Source organism: Lagopus leucura, unplaced genomic scaffold, assembly GCF_019238085.1.
Source record: "Lagopus leucura isolate 7727_CA_CO unplaced genomic scaffold, USGS_WTPT01 Super-Scaffold_100027, whole genome shotgun sequence".
NCBI lineage: Eukaryota > Metazoa > Chordata > Aves > Galliformes > Phasianidae > Lagopus > Lagopus leucura.
This window is the reverse complement of record NW_024962278.1, coordinates 5,693,892-5,705,846: the sequence shown is the minus strand read 5'-3', so window position 1 is coordinate 5,705,846 and position 11,955 is coordinate 5,693,892. Positions and strand designations below refer to the sequence as shown.

The following is an 11,955-nucleotide window of genomic DNA, read 5'->3' as shown; positions in this document are numbered from 1 at the left end:
TGCAGCCTGTAGGCACAGAGCGGGGTGAGCAGAGGAGATGCCATGGGTAAAGGCAGTCTCACTGCTGCAGCAGTGCCAGGCACTCTAGGTGCAGAATAGCCATATGAATTACCATCATCATAGGCAACACCTTACTTTATTCAATGCCTGAAGCAAGGTTTTATCCTACCTGGTTTTATGCTGAAACCATATTTCTGTCCCCTCCATCCCTGTCACCTCAAGGCACAGAGCTTCTCGGGGTCACAGAACTGGGGTGAGGTTTCCTCACGGGCTGCTGTGCTCCAACCCTGCTGCACTGTGATGGGAGAAAAGCACTGCAAGAAGAGGTGGAAAATTACCTGCAAGTCATTTGGTTTTTGTGTGAGTGGTTCTCTCCCAGTTCGCTCCACTGCAGAAGTTTCCTCTGAACACGTATTCCTGCAGCTTGTAGCCAATTCTGCTTGCTTTCTCTCCTGCAGTTTCTCCTGTCCTTGGATTTGATCGAACTGAGTTTTAACTGGCGCCAATTCAGGGCTCGGAGAGCAGCGTTCTGTGAGCTACGCTCTGAAAAATTAAAAGCCTTGACCTCCGCATTTCTGTCTTCACCCTTCACCTCTGACATGTAGTAAGGCTTGGGCTCAAGCTTGGGAGTTGCTGAATTTTTTATTATCTAATGCAATTTTTCTCTGCAGATTGATTTCTGTGAAGTACCTTGGGGTATTTGCTAACATAAACATTGCTCCAGTTGCACAGGCTGTTTGTTTGCATCGACAGGAGGAAAAGAGTCCTTATTACTGATATTTTGACTTCTTTCCTCAAGCTTCTCCCCAGGAGCCAGCACGTAGGCAATATTGATAACTGCTTTTTTAATTTAGGGCCAATTTTCTATATAGATGGATGTGACGATGCATAAATAATACACCTCTTTGCTGCATGGATTGTTTATCCCTGACTTCATTGGCATGCACGGCACACAGGCAAACCGAAAGCTTCTCTGGATGGGTATTGTCAGATAACTTGCCAGGTTATTCCCTAGAGAAAATCATCAGACACACAGAGCTGGAGTTTTTAAAGTCCTTTTATTTCATCCTTTCAATGCACTCCGTGCTGGTACAGCAAAGTTCAGGCTGAATCAGCACTCCCATTAAAATTCCTTATTTTCAGGAATTTATAAGTTGTTGGTGAAAAGAATAAGAACAGGGCAGGACTGTACAAGAGCTGAGCTCCAAGGATGAAGACATTTGCACAAAAGTTTAAAAAGCACACAAAGGAGGATGACAAATGCTCTCTGTACAAAGCAAATAATTGTTCCATGTGGCTGTCTGGCTGCAGAAGGTAGGCTCTGGAAAAATCCTGCTGCTTAATTCAGAGGATTTGGACATCTGTGCAGGACACCCACCCCCTCCACAGCCCCTCTCAGCCCCAGGCTGGCCACAGGGGCAGCTCAGGGCTGGTCATGGGCATTGCATGGGCATGGGTGGCAGTGAAGGCCCTTCACCTCCTAGAGAGTTCTTGAGCTCCGAGGGGAAACAAATGCCTGGACAGCTTGTTTGCTGTGGTGCTTATCATGGTGCATAATATATTCCACTTTTAAATAGATTATGAAAGGCCCAGTTCTCTCATTAATTGCAACATTCTCAAGAACGTCATTATCAGCAGGCCTTAAATGTACATTTTAGAGTCTTAATTACTTGATATGCCATATGCCATTCCCTGGATTTAATACTGTGAGCAAAACTCATTCATGAGTGCTTTATGATGAACTCAATTTTACAGCTGATACCAATAATATTCAATTCTTTCCTAATGCTAGGAAATAATCTCAACACTTTTGCTATGGGAATATATTATTTAATCTGCTGATTTGAAGAATGAAAAGGATTTAAAAATGCGTGCTGTGTTTGGTTACTAAGCACTGACCCACTCATGTTTTGAGGTCCTGGTGATTTCTGAAAATGGGGAATAGTGACCAACTTGTTTCCGCCCTGCTCGCAGAATTCTGGCTTTTATAATTACCACATATTAAAATTACATTAGGTTTATCGTTTACGGCAGTGCCTTCCAGGCTGCATAATGCACGGAAGGATGCTCAGCATCCAGATGCTGGAGTGGCCCATGCTTCAGAAGGCAAGCGTTAAGTATGGGGGATTTTCCTCAGCTGAGTGTGTGCTGTTTGGTGTTAGTTACTTCGGATTAGAAGGAGCCTGCCTCTACTCCCAACTCTGAGAGATGGCAAAGTAACACACTATTGTCTGGATTATAGTTTCTTAACAAGTTATTAAATGTTTGCTGTTAAATTTTGCAAAAATGCAAGCAGGGAAATACAGGCCTGAGAGGCATAGCTGAAGCAAACATATTACCCAGGGGAAATTATTGTGGTCTTGCATGTCTTAATAAGAATAAAAGGAGAACAAAAGATATTTTGTTACATGAGATTTGTATGGGTAGTTTGCTGAAATTGTTTTTTGCTTTTGTTTTTTTTTAGTTAGTAATTAATTGCTAGGCTAAGCTGTAATAATAATATCAGCATAGCAATGAGATAATGAGTGCTGATTGATAGCAGGCATAAATTTAAATGAGTGGTGCAACTGGCCTTGTACGAGCAAAGTGTCCCTGTTAATGGCCAGGAAAGGCTTGGAAAAATAAATATGTAAAGCATATTGACTAAGGCACATGAGTTAAGTTAAACGCAGTGGTGCTTTGGCTCTGCTCTCCTCTGCTTGCTGGTCTCCAAAATGCTGCAGCCATGTGCTGGCAGCCCAGCAAGTTGAGCAGTCACGGGATGAAGATGGCCGGGCTAAGCTGGTCAGTTCTGCAGCTTAATGGGGGGAAACTGGTTTGACTTTAGCAGCAAGGATGTGATAATGTAGTTTGGTTTCTAATGAGTACACAAAGTAGCACCCGGTCTGTGGAAGAATGGGAGTATTGCTTGTGTTCGGTTTTCTTTGGCCCACAAATTCTGTGTCCCAGTTGGATGCTGAGGCTCCTACTCTCCCTGCACTGTCAGAAGCAAACAAACTGCTGCCAGGGGCAGTTCAGAGCATTCTGGGTGGCCTCTGCTCTGAATTGCTCTGTAGGCTTTGGGACTTGGGCAACCAAATTGGTCCCACGCTTAATAGGAGTCTCCCTGGGCTTAGTGCATCACAGCTCGTGAAAGGGCTACCCTGGTTGCTCCTTCCTTTCCTAATCTCCTTTGCCTCTATAGAAAATTTCCTACCAGAAATCGTTTGCCAGCCTCAGTTTTTAAATCCCAGTTAGCCTTCAGCTGAGGAGCAGCTCGTTGAAGCAGCACCAGGACACCGGTGTCACACTGCTGAGAAGAGCCCATGGGAGAAGAAGCCCTGATGCAAGCCTTGACTTGGTAAGCAACGCACAAAAGGCTGCCAATGGGAACAAATGTATTTTGGTGATATAGGTGAACTATATTTTAGCCATACATCAGCAAGAGAGTGCCTAAAATGCTGCTGAGGGGACAGAAGTGCTGACCACACCTTGTGCCTTATTATGGACTATCATTATTAAGCTGCTATGGACAGTCAGTTCCAGCACTTTACTCGACAGTGCTGCTCACTGTGGAGCTGTTTGTCTCCTCTGAACACCTCAGAGCACATGCCATGATTTCTCAGTGTCACCTGTAGCTGCAGTGTCCCAGCTCAGCAGTGGCTGCGGTGCTGCCCCGGTGTACGCAGTGGAGGTCTGTGTGTGCTGGTAAATGTGCTACGGAGCAGTGAGAATGCAGCGAAAGCACCAGTGCAAATCACTGTTTGAGAACTGTAAGATCTAGAAAAGAAAGACAAGTTCAGACAGAAAAATACATCAGAAACATCATTAAACATTAATACTTGCAAAGCACTCAGAAGTTCCGATACACTGGAATTAAGGCATCTCGTACAGCCTGGACCTGTCGTGGCAGCGCTTTCAGCTTTTCATCAGCTATTTGCTCACATGCAGCTCTGCCATTGTTTTTCTTGTTTTCCCCAAATTCATGTGCCCAGAATGGTGACTGGCTGGTGCAGATGAGGCCTATGAAAGGAGGTGGTTTGCCTGGGAGCTGTGAATTGCTCTCTGGCCAAGTAGTTGGTCCCTCCCTCCTCCAGGTCTTTGGTTACAATGCTCCTATTGCAAACACAGGTGTTTTTTTTTTTGCAGTAGATGAGTTCTTTGATGGCATGCAAACAGAAGACTGAGCATGTAAAGATGAATGCTTCATGCTATCTCCTATTGAGCAGGCTGAGCAATGCCTCAGGACTGAATGAGGCTGAAGGCTGCAGAGAGCTCAACTGTGGTTGCAAGTGACATCAGCAGCCTCACTCCACTTACAGCTCCCTGCAGAGCAGCAGGGTGCCCCCAGGATCCGGCTGAATGACGCACAGGAGCCTCACAAAGAGCAGGAGATGCATGTGATGATCATACGCCAAAATGGATGTGGGCAAGATGCCTAACACGATGTAGGGGCTTGAGCAATTGCTGGAGATATGCAGCAAGCCCTGGCACTTCTCTTAAATGAGAACTATCTTTTTTTGCTGGGATAATCTATCATACTTGAAACATTTGAAAGGCTGTATCTTTCCCCTTAACCATTTTATCATTTTAATTTAAAAGCTTTTTAAAATTATCACCCAAATAAATGATTAGTAACAGGGTAAACTCCTCTGAGCTCTCCATTAGTGCAAACAATGCAATGTGACTGTGTTCTATTTACAGAAAATTAATGAACGTAAAAAAGATGAAGTGCTCGCCATCCTGGTGATTGTAGGTTGTTTTTCATGCAGCTTTATCCATTAAATTCTGGGACAAAAGAAACGTCCTCACAATTTTAATAGTTGTAATATATGATTGCATGTGCAGGGAATAGGAATAACATTTATTTTATTTAATGAAGACTAATGAAGTTGTTCTGATCTTTCCATTACAGTTTCAACAAATTTTTCTAATCAGGAAGATCCTACTTTCTGAAAGCTAATTTTTCATCTTAAACATCATCTAAAATGCCAGCATAATAGTGAAATGCAGGAGCAATATTATAGGATGCCAGAAAATTTCCAGTACTAATGGAAAATTGATGCATTTCAGAGGTTTTTTGGTCTCTTTTTTGGTTAAGAGAAAAATGCTCAGGTTACTAGAGAAACGTTTGCTTTTCTGTCATGGTGCTTTATCATCTATTAGACAAACATGGCAGATATTGGCTGATACTTCAGCTGGGAGGAATGAAGGAGTACGTTTCCTGAGTCTGGTCAGGGCAGGACACTGGACAGTGTAAAGTAAAGGACGGTGTTGGGAGATGGAGAGACTGAAGGAGGTAATCACTGCAACCAGGTCCTCCTGGGGCACTGCAGTCAGTGATGACATTCTTTGAAAAGTGTGCTTGACTCATTAAGCCAAGGTTCAGGCTGCAAATACTGGGAAGTTATCAGGGCCAAATTTTAGGGAATACGTATGTTAAGATTCACGAACGAGCGTGGCTGTAGGGATCCAGATGCTTTTGGGGATCCCAAAGCACCAGCAATTCCTTTGGTGTGGGCACCTAAACGACTCCATAGGCAGGACAGGGTGCTAAAGGCAGCAGGACTGAAGGTCTCTGAGAATGCCTTAGTCAATAGTCATGACTTGATGTTGGGGTCTTCTATGATGACCTGTCCCATTTCCTGCTGTAAGCTGCTGTGTTTCAGATCATGTGCAGCAGCATTGCTCTTAGGAAAAAAAAGGAGTAGTTGCCCAGTCTTGTGCTGTCTTAATTTCTGTTATATATATCTTCTGCTGTGTTGGTGCTGCTACATAAATCTGTCTAACACCTTCTCGTAGCATTAATAGGGTTGTTGAGCCGTCAACATTTTTCACACCTGACAGTTTCTTAGAATGCATCAATTATTTTTCTACCTTTGTTCACAGTTTTGCTGTCTTCTGGAGAGAAAAAAAAAAAAAAAAGAAAAGAAAGGATTGATTTTACTTTTGGTTTGAATAGAAGAACTGAAGTATTTTATAGCCTTTGTGTAAGCACAAACATGATAAATACCACGGGCAGTGGTGAATCTTGAACTGGTGAACTGCCATTTTTAGGCCAGCAGGTGTGCAGAACAAGCAGGACAGGAAACTCACACTGAAAATAACAGGAAAAAAATCACTGCCTGTTATTGCCATTTCTAGATATGCTGATGCACACGTATACACTCGTGGATTCACACAGAAACTACGTCTGTCCTTAGCAATTTGGTTTTGTTGTATAAACTTCTTGTCATCTGCCTTGTGTTGCAGCAGCTCTTCCTCTGTTTGCTCTCCCCATTATTCACTGCCTCTCCTCCAGCTTAATGCTCAGGGGGTGGCAAGTCAGTGAGTCCTTTGTGGCAAGTCTTGCCTTGTTTGTCTGGAAAAGCACTACATCACGCAATGACAGATGATAGGTTCTTTTTGTATTTTCTTAGGAGTCCTGATGTCTCACTAGCAATGAGACTTTTATTCCTCTATTTACTTAGCTCTTTCCCTCAGCAGTGTAACCCACACTTCTACTTGACTTCTTTCTTGCCCTTACACACATACAGTAGAAAGCTGGCAGTTTTAATAAGTACAGACTTGGCTGCCTAATTGAGATTAACATAGATAGTTAAAGTATTAGCACAGGAGCTGAACCTTGGTGGCTTTCAGGAATTGCTCATCTCTTTGCTGGGTCAGGTTCTGGTGAGTTATTTTAACACTTCCATATTTGCAATGCGACGTCATGCGATAGACCTACTTATGCCATCCTGCCCTTCATGGTGTGCGCAGGGAGGGAGCCTGAGAGAGAGGAAAAACCCACACACATGCACAGACCTTCCATCTGTCTCTCTGATTTACATGCTTCAACACACTCTGGTGCTAGCCAGAACTCTGGGCACTACGTGTCCTTGCATGGCCAGGAACCAGCGTGACCCAGGCTCCTGCTTGCTTGAGTGATGCTAGAAAGAGTGTCACTTGCTGCCTGTCAGTAAAATGCTGCCATAAAATGACTCCAGAAGAGGTAGCTCTTACACTAATTTTGCGGTCGTTACTACTAGCAGCAACAGACAGGTAGGTGACCTTGGGCAGATCACACTTACCCCTGCCCTGAACGCCCCCCAGAACACAAGGGATTTCTGAAGATCTGCCCTGCTGGCAATCAGTGATGGATTTCCTCAGGTTTCTCTTTTTGTGCTGAAGCTGTTCAAGGCTCGTGGGGGATGACTTCTCTCTCGCACTAAAGCTCCAGGGTGCACAGCCCCAGGAAGGACAGCACTGTGACCTCTGCGCCACCCTGAGCTCCAAGGCCATCGCAAGCAGAAAGGGCACCAGGCAGCAGTCCCTCTGTGGCTCAGCCCAAGTGCTGAGCCCATGGCAGGGAGGAATGGCAGCGGGATGGAAACACGAGGGGTGATCTGCATGACTTTGATCTCTGAGCACAATTCTTGCCCTAAAAAGGGCACAGCTGTCACTCCGTTTGTCAACATCAGCAAGTCATTATGTAAAGCAATACATCATTGTACTTTTGACTTTGTTGCTTGTCGTTTCGGTCGGAGACCGATAGATGGACCACTTGGTCTGTGTGAGGTAACCGCACGGTGGGGAATGCGCAAAGCTGGAAGGGCTCCTCTGGCTCCAGCTAAGCTTGTTATTTTTTCCTCTAATAATAGAGTGAGAATCGAGAAAGAGAGAGAAAATTAGCAGGAGAAAAAGCAGTTCCTCTTTGTTGAATAGACAGTTTAATTTATTCCTGAGCACAATGTACCTGAAGAATGATAAGAAACAACTTTGATATCATGCTAAATAAATAAAAAAGAGGTTACATAATCTAATTTTCCCCGGGTCCTGCAGCAGTGTCTATTTTATCAGCTTTCATTTAACCAGAGCAAAATTAATAAGATGAGAAAAGTAAGGCTACCTGAAATACTATGAGATTTCTTACAATGACAAGGAAAGGGTCTTTTAGCTAATTATTTCGTGTGTGGGTTGCTGTCTGGCATGTCAGGAGGACTCACCTGCAGGAGACGCTGATGTTATGTGTGGGGCATTGTGATCTGATGGTGGGCTGGCACAAACTGCTGCTCTGGGGCTGCATGAGGTGTTGGACATTGGGCATAGAGGGCAGCAGGGCAGATTTGTGTAGATTTGTGTTGTTCTTCTCATGTGAGACGTGATAAACCATGGTAAGCACCCAAGATTTCAAAGGCAGTTGATTAAAACAGACTGAAATTATTTACTCCCTGTGAGAGCATAACAAGCCCTTCAGTTATTTCCTCTCTCATGGCTTCCCAAAGAAAAGAAAGCAAAATATGAAAATAAGCTGTTTTTTTCTTCTTTTTCTTTTCCAGATTTTTATTCCATTTGATGTAGAAATTGACCAATACTACAACAGTTGCAGTGAGAGGAGATCGTGACACCTCCACGCATCCCTTCCCCTGTGTCAGACCTTCAGAGTCCCTCACCAGCTGACAGTGGCTTCAGGCACAGCTTTACCATTTTGGCTCTGGATGTGTTTTAATATCAGTCTGGGGAGGGCAGTGGATGTAAAATTCCCCTTAAAAAGCAGTGATAGGTAATTATTTTCTGTTTCTGCAGAGGAGGATGTACATGTAGATACTGTAGTTTTCCTTTTGGTGAGTATGACTAACACTAACCCATGCAGGAGGGCATCTGTGCCTTCTCATTAACTGGAGGGGCAGAGCAAAGGGGAGCTGCACTCATGCAGATACAGCCTGTAAAGCTGTGTAGTGCAGTAACATCTTTTGCACTAAAATTTTCAGAGAGGCTTAAATTGTCATGGTGAAAGGTAGAAGGTCCCAGGAGCTTGTTTTGTGCCTCTTCTCCTTGGGCACAGCTTAAAGGCTCCTGGTAAGGAGCAGCGCTGGTGCTGTCAGTGCCTGGGAGCTGGCTATGCTTCTCCAGAAGAAACACCCATCTGCCAGCTGCTAGTCCCAGGGCTCAAACAGCTCTCACAATGGTCTGACATGAGGCTAAGCCTCTTATCTTATGTGTTGTAACCATGCAGCTGGAAGCAAACTTATATATGCAAATTGTACATCAGTAAATAGTGACAAACATGACCTGATTCCTCTGGCATTACGTGTTTATATTGGTATCTTTTGTGCTTTGGAAATACAAAATGGGTATGGGAAAATAAATTAGAGAGTGTTGGGAGTTTTGTCACCAGAGGTACTTATCTTTTTTTTTTTTTTTTTAAAGGAAGGAAATCTCAGTTGTGCTGCAAGTTGAGAGACACTAGCCTCAGAAAGCCACTCGATGTTTTTGGCTTGCTTCTTGCAGTCTTTACTGCTGCAGTACCACTCAAACAAGGATAAAACTCATGAGTGCCTGGTTCAGCAAGTCACTGCCTAGCTTCCTCTGTGGGCCTCCGTGTACCACTCTGCCCATTTGTCTCAAAGCACCTGATGACACACAGACCTGGGGTTACAGACAGACCCTTACTGGTACTCTTGCTATTAGGCCAAAGGCATTTATGGCCCCAAACATCTGACACATTGGTTAAAACAGGCATTCCTCATGTCCAAGCTATGCTGCAACAAAACTATTGCAGTCCATTTGCCTTAATCGAGGTCCCTTCCAACCCAAGCCATTCTATGTTTCCGTAATTCTACAACCACCTTTCCACCATAGATAAAATAATGCTATAGCATAGCAGGCTGCAGATATGCTTTGCACTGGATTGTAGAATGGAAATATATTGCAGATGGTATTTACTTAAAAGACAAGTAAATTTTTATTTTTGTCTCTGCAAGGAGTAAAACTAATTAAAAACTAGGCAGAATGTTTTCTTCTTCACTTGAACATTACAATAAGTGGTAACATCTGCGTTGCACAATTTATTATTTGTGTGTGCAATGTTGTAAAATATACTTTCCCAACATTATAAGCTGGTGTACTAATTTACATTAAAATGCTAATTTAATTTGGAGTAGAAGAGCTCAGTATCATTACTTTTTTTCAAAGTATTTTTCTCATCCCATTCCAAAACTCCAGGGAAACTGTTCTAGAATGACTTTGGGGAGTCCTCTCACCACATACAATGGTCTGTTAATTACAGGATGCAACTTCAGCTGAACTCAACACTGGGACACTGAAACTGGAAAAATGCCCTGTAAGTGTTTATTGAATCAACAAGATTTGAGCCAAATGAGACTGCAGAGTCTCCTAGACATTGCCCTGAGTCGCACAGGCAGCCTTGCAGTACATAGTGGGGATAGTGACTCAGGAAGTAATACTTCTGGTATAACATAATACATTATCACAGCTTTTCATCCAGCAGCCACCTAATGCAGAGCACAGCGGGAGTCCTCTTTGCAAGGACAAAAAGGATGCTCACTGCCACACAAGTGTCCAACTTTACTCATTTTACTTCTGCAGTGGTGTTCCATTCAGCCTTTCTTTCCTTCTCCACTTATTGTCCCCATCAACCAAACCCTTAATAGACCCCTCCAAGTCCATCCATCCTTTGCTAAATCCCAGGGGAGGCTGCACTCTCCTGAGAGGTGCACTGCTTCCAGGAGACACGTAGTCCTGTGCCTCAATGTATGTGGGAGGGAAGGTAGAGACACGAGAGCTGAAGAGGCTGCTTGTCCCCTAGTGTATGATATGAGCTCAGCCCATTCCCCCTATGACTCACACTGTTAGGAGACTAATTAAGCAGAGGAATATCTCTGTATGGATTATAAATAGCCTGAGGGAGTACATAGGGTAAATCAAAGGAAGACCTTGATCACTGTCATTGGCAGCTTAAATCAGGCAGTGTGACTTTGCACAGGGATGACTCAAACAGGAGTGTGGGAATTGCTGCTCCTTCTCCTGAGCACTTGGCTGGTGGCTCTCCTCTGCCACTGTCTTACCTGACTGCAGCTCCAGCCTGGCACTGATAACACAGTGTCACCATGTTAGCAGACGTACTGTGAATAAGCCTGTGGGCAAGAACCTTCAGATCATGTGTGTTTAATCTTGAGGTGATTGATTTAGCCTGTGTACAAGGGAGTAGCCTGTTCTACCACTGCAGCCAAGTTTATTGGGGACTGTGAATTGATTTGAGCCACTAGATGCTACCAGTAGGGCCTTGCTGTTAGCAAGCAGCAGTGAAGAAACATCAGCTGCATCCCTCTTTTGGAAAGAACCATTAACCTCCCGGCTACTGTTAGCCTGGAGATATTCAGCAAGGATTTGTCTCTTTATCTGTGCTTTTAACCTCAGCTGTGAGCTGTTTCTTCAGCTTTGAGAGTTGATTGCATTCCCAATTCTACTTAAGCTGTCGGAATATCTTTGTGCAGCCCATTACTGCCACCAGTCATCTAAATTACATAATTTGCATTGATTTGGTTAATACAAAGAATTTTTATCCATTCAGAATGGGAACTGATTTTCTGTTGCTGTTGTTCACACAACCATTGCAGACAAAGTAACGTCAGGTGTTCTTCTGCCTTCCAGATACCTCCATTCCCACTGCAAGGCTGGGTGTCAGAGTGGCACGTCAGATCACAGGAAGGTATGGGACACCCCTGCCTTTGTGTTTCCTACCCACAGACAACCATGATCACTAGAGAAATATTAAACTGAGACTCATCACCTCATCAGCATTTGGGCCGCAAAGTATTAATACAACAAATCAAACTCTCCCCCTCCTTTGGCTCTCACATGGAACTGTCCCTCTAAAAAACCAGACTCCGTTTGGGTTACAGCTTCAGTTTAGTATCAAGTTCAAAATCCTATTCTATTGTCACGGTGAACAAGAGCTGAAGTAAGAAAAGGGAAGGTTACTTTTTTTTTTAAAAAAAGTTGGTTTTTATTACAACTGGAAGGTAGAACTGAAAACTCTGGAAAGCCACATGAAACTCCATGTAGTCAGATTCCCTCAGTGATTAATTAATCAGAAAATAAATCAAATAAACTGTGTTTTTCTCTGTTTCTTTTGGTGGATCCCATGTTATGTGCTTGGCAATCCCAAGGGGATCCCTCTGCTTCTGACTATTG

The 11,955-nt window shown here is 43.7% G+C and overlaps 1 long non-coding RNA gene across 1 annotated transcript; it reads left to right on the top strand.

Moving 5' to 3' along the window:
- The first annotated feature begins 235 nt into the window (after positions 1-235).
- LOC122185134 lies at positions 236-11,551 on the top strand. Its single transcript, XR_006180753.1, has 4 exons — positions 236-360; positions 3,234-3,340; positions 8,298-10,081; positions 11,413-11,551. It is a non-coding gene; the product is annotated as an uncharacterized LOC122185134 (long non-coding RNA).
- The last annotated feature ends 404 nt before the right edge of the window (positions 11,552-11,955 follow it).